Source organism: Heterocephalus glaber, unplaced genomic scaffold (assembly GCF_053883595.1).
Source record: "Heterocephalus glaber isolate CG9 unplaced genomic scaffold, H.glaber_assembly_v1.0 deba00001550, whole genome shotgun sequence".
NCBI classification, from domain to species: Eukaryota; Metazoa; Chordata; class Mammalia; order Rodentia; family Bathyergidae; genus Heterocephalus; species Heterocephalus glaber.
The window spans coordinates 5,364,594-5,370,009 of NW_028258343.1; the positions used below are offsets into that span (position 1 = coordinate 5,364,594).

Here is a 5,416-nt window from a genome sequence, read left to right on the forward strand (position 1 = left end):
TCTAGTGTGCTTCTCTATCAGTATGGTTTTTTTCAAATCCATTTTGAACTAAATTCCGGTGGTAACTGCAAGAAGAGAGCTAGTTGTACTTGTATTGCTCATTCCCCTCATCCTTCCAGGCAAACAGGTTTTATGTGTGTAACAAACCAGTAGAACTTTGGGTGGTAAATGTTTTTTTTCCCTCCCTAGTTATCAGAATGTAGCCAGACCTAAAGAAGACTGGTTATCTATTAGTCATTTGGTATTCTAAGCATGCTGGTGTGGACTCCCCCACCTAGCTAATGCTTGGCAGAATTGTAACTAAGCTTGTCCCCAAGTGCCAAAGAGAGTATTTTTTTTTTTGTCAACTTAACCAAAAATCTAATATTTAGGCCAGAATATGAATAATATTGTAAATTCATAGAGGATAGAATTGACATCTAAGAATGTAACATTGAAGTAAAGTGAGCACTTTAAAAAGGAATATAGCAAAATATAAAATCAGAAATGAACTTGATTCTTTAAAGAATCATTTAGGGAAACTGCAAATTTAAGGCATATTTTAACTCTTAAAAAATATTTCAGGAGTAGTTTTGATTGCATGTGAAAATTCTTTTTTATTGATATTTCTCATTTTCCTTCAACATTAATTTAAATTAGTGGGAAAATTACAGTCTTGGGTCTTCTCCAGCCTCTGCTACATTTTGCATTTATAACCTTGGAAAGTACTTTGAGTTTTCATTTCCTCATCAAAAAATGCCAAAATTATAACAGTCTCTAGAATTATCCAGGCCCTGGATGCAGCAATTCTAGAAAATGATCTCAGGAAATGATCATAGAAATCCACCAAGACACATCTATGAAGAATGTGCCTTTGCAGCATTAAAATACTGAAATGGAGTAGATCATGCTACTGCCACACACAGAGAGATGCCAAGGGTTGGGAAAAGATTTTGCAGAAGAAATTTAGAGACACAAAAAATGATTCAGAATTTTAAGTGAAAAGTTATAAATTTATACACACTGTGATTAGTTTGGTGGGAAAACCATACTTATAGACTTACAGAAGAAAGACTAGACAGAGAAGCTTAGCATTATCAGCAGTGATCAGGTCTGCATGGTAACACCCTGAAGGAAGTTCATAGTCTTCGTACTCTTAGATTTTTCCAAAAGCCCTCCGGTGATGTGTACTAATTTTTTAATGATTAAAGAAATATTAAATGGAACATTAATATTGACCTTATAAAGCTTACTGAGAACTTAGCAAGACCTTGCATCAAAATAAAAAATAAAAAGGGCTGAGAATGTAGCTCCTCAGAGAACACTTGCCTGGCATATGCGATTCCCTGGGTTCAATGCCTAATACTGCAAAAAGAAAAAAAAATTGACCTAATTTGTTGTGAGAATTATATTAGATGAGATGATTTATAAAAATCACTTAGCTTAGTGCTTGGCAATTAATTGTTATTTTCAGTTATTTATACCTAGTTTGATTATTTTATCATAAGAGAGGTCCAAAATAATTTTTTTACCTAAAAACAAAAATATTAGCATTTAGTGGGTGAAAATTTTTCATCATTAAGGACATTCAAAGAATACATGGTAGGTTCTAAGCACAATTTCAAAAGAAATGTATGGGTGACCACTCTGGGGCATTTCTTTGGACCTATATGGTTTGGCTTCTTTGTTTAGGAACCTGTCATTATTATATAGCCACATTGGACACATAGATACATGGGGCAACATCTAACTGAAGAAGATCAATTAATCTGTCACGATAAAATAATGCCCCTCTTCTTCAAGCAGATGAAGAGTGTCTTGTCACAGCCTCATGTCATTTCTGAAACACTGCACACATGCCCTGTTGCTTTCTCTTTGTAACCTTTGTTGTGAGGAAAGGAAGAGGGAAACTTTGTGGTATGAGTGAAAGACACATCATATTACCCCTTTTTCTTCTAGGATGGCTTCTCTTCAGTGGGCTGAGCCCGCTCTCTCTTCCCCGGACACACACAGATGCACACACACATTACAGACAGATCTACCTCCTCATACTCATAGACACAGACACACATACACACACAGACACACACAGATGTTGGTACACAGATATACCCACCCACACAGAGAAACAGACACATACACAGATATACAACCCCCCTTCCATACTCAAGGATGTATACACACAGCCACAGAGGCACTGACATAGACACACAAACAGTCATATCCACCCCTACACCTACATTCCTTCCACTTGCTCTATCCTCCTTTCTCCCTTTCCCTAGCTGATCTGGCACCCTGCCTGTTCTTCTGTCATCTGTTTTAGCAATTCCATAGAATATTGCACACCTTAGTTCACTTATCTCACTCTCTCACTCCCTCACTGGTGTTCTTTGAAAGATGCACCACATTTTAGACCTGTCATTTCTTCATCTTAGTTTTTCATCTGCATATGGGAACACAACGTCTCTTTTAGAAGTTTATTGTGCACATTCCATTGTGTAATGGGAGTAGAGTTCCTGGCACATACAAGACACCCAATAATGGAAGCTATTATTATGATTAATTATGTTATTTATTCACTTTTGTGTCCTCAGGGCCTGGCATAGTGCCTGATGTGTGATGAGGGAAAAATAAATTTCTGATGAATTAATGAATTAACTTACAAGCTTACAGAATGTGCCTTACAGTAAAAGAAAAATGTTGTTTTGTAGTGTTTATAGGGGACTTAGGTAACAAACCCACACACTTCCTGTTGTTACCACTTTCCCCAAACAACCTGTCTGGTACTCATCCTTGGGCATTACCTTTCCTTGGTCAATGCAACTGTTATATAGATATAGAAAGTCAATTGACGGTCAACACCATGTACATGTGGCTTAGTAGGGATAGGTGGAATGTTTCTCTCTTGACTGTCATTTTAATCTACCATGTTCATTGTCCACATACCAGTTTTTCTTGGTCTTGTGAAGCTCTACATGCTCTCTAAATCCAAAAAGCAATTTGTGATCTAAATGATCCAAACCTCACTGTTAACTCTAGACTCCATCTGATCTGTTAGTTCCAATCTATTTATCTCTCTCCATGTTCACAAATACTGGTTGGTTAATTTTGATTCCACCTCCATATTTTTCCTACTTCCTTTTAGGAAGTTTGTGAATTATTATAAGCCAGTTGAATCACTCGGAGAGTTAAGTGCCATTTTTAAGCTTTTGAGGAACAGTTGAGAAGCAATGATTTGGGGATGTGAAGTATTTCACAATCATATCCCACAGAAACTTCAACTTACCAAGTTTGTGGTCAGTTGCAGCATATTAAGACACTGGAGGTAAATGGGTCACTGTTCTCAGATACCAACTTCTAAGCTGTTCAGTGGCAAGATGCCTTATGGAAGGGGTGGTGTATGGTTCACAATGCCTTCCTTTCCAATGTTTTTGGGATTTGCTGCTCTCTCTTGTTAGTCTTTTGCAGGGTGCAGAAATTTGGGCTTTTAAATCACTGTCTTGAGTCCGCATCAGATTTCTTGTTTTCTACTGAGATCTTGTTCTCCAGAGATTTTGTGACAGATCCAGGGCCCCATGGGTGAGCAGACTTCCCTAAGAGCACACTAGGTGAGAGTCCTTCTGATTAATCATCCCACTTATTTTTATGAGCCTTTTCTGAGCTCCCAGCTCACCAAGCAATGTACGTTTTCCTAACAAAGCAAAGCGAAGCAAGCAAACAAGCAAACAAAGAAACAAACAAAAAGCCCTGCCAGTTCCAAGAAGTCTTTCCAGATTGGTAAGAACACAGATGTTTTCTCATGCCAGCTTCTGTAGACCTGTAATTGATTGTTCTCATCTCAGTCGTGTATCTCATGTTGCCCCACTCCTTTCTTTTTGCTCACCCTTGTATGGAAATCTACACATTCCACAGATACTTCTGTTCTGATACTGAGTAACTTCATCGCACAGGTTCAGAACATTATTTTTGGTAATAGCTCAGTTAGAATGGAAAAATCAAGTATAACTATTGCTTAACACATTTTTTGTTGTCGTTGATGATTATGAAATGTCTCATAGACTGTACCTTCCTATAATCCAGGTACTGTAGGTCATAGGAAGACAATAGTGGGATGTTAGAGTTGATGAAGTCTGGAGTCAGATCTTTTCTTTTCCTTGAACTTAGTTTCCATTTATTCAAAGAATAAATGACAGTTTAAAATTTGTTTTACAAACTAGTTTCAGAAATTACAATAGGCATTTCTTATTTTCAAAGTCCAACCTCCATAGTGAAAATAAGAACTTCCTGGGGCTGGGGATGTAGCTCAGTGGTGCCGCCACCTGCCTCGCAAGCGCAAGGTCCCAAATTCCATCCCCGGTACAAAAAAAAAACAACCCCCAAAACCCAAAAACTTTCTGAAGTCCATCTTTGGATTGTTTGGGGGTTCACTTTGACTAAGCAACATTTTTAATTGAGAGAAGCATTTCTTTTTTTTGTTGTTGTTCGTACTCTCTGAGAAGCAAATGGGGTTGACTGCCAGAGGTAGGTGTTTTGAAAAAATCAATGCTGGGCTCTTGCCTTTGGAACCAGATATATCATGATTTGTATTGGTGGGACTTGAAGTCTTTTTCTCTGGTTCCTTCAGGATGAGTTTACTTACTTGTAGGACTGGTAGGGATTCTCTTCACTGCAGATAGAAATCATCTACTTCTCCCATGATATTTAATTGTCCTGTTTCAAGTTTTACAAGTAATCGACAATATATTTTTGGAATCTTTGTACTTTCACACAATTTTAGCTTCTTTAAAACAGTGTGTATGATTTCTAGCTTCTCGATGAAAAAGTTTCTGTATTTTAGGTGTCAATTTGGCCTTTGAGACGCACTCCACTTTTACCCAGAATCAACAATGTGTTCCGAAGAGTAGGGCCAAAGGAGATGGTGGGTTCGGCCCTGGCAGCTGTCTTACAAGCTTCATGCCAAAGGCTCCAGATAGTGCCTCATCACTGCAGTGTCTACTTTTTTGCCACTGAAACCTGGATAGGAAAAAGCAGATCTTTCTTATTAACAATCTCAAAGCTTGGATATGATGTTTAAACAATTTCTTAATAGATATTTGACCAGCTACCTATCATGGATTAGGGGTGAAAAGAAGTCCAGTTTTCATCATGGGTTATGGAGTTTGGATAAAAGTAAAAATATATTCTATAATGCAAAATTCAAACTTCAGGGAAATCACCATTCTATGTATAAGATAACATACTTTGATTTTTTCCAGTGAGTCTATGAAATTCCATTCTCTCTCTCTCGCTCTTCTCTCTTCTCTCTCCCCATAATTACTTTTGACATGTAGAATACTGAGAAAATCTAACACTAAATCTTGGAGACATTGCCATAGTCACTTATTACACTGGGAATAAAGATGATCACAGTAATACTTTTGTCTCTTTGTTGCTGTCA

The 5,416-nt window shown here is 37.5% G+C and overlaps 1 pseudogene; it reads right to left on the minus strand.

The window, feature by feature from the left end:
- Positions 1 to 1,086: 1,086 nt before the first annotated feature.
- Positions 1,087 to 4,960, minus strand: LOC101712355 (ribonuclease MRP subunit p24 pseudogene; annotated as a pseudogene).
- Between the last annotated feature and the right edge of the window lie 456 nt (positions 4,961 to 5,416).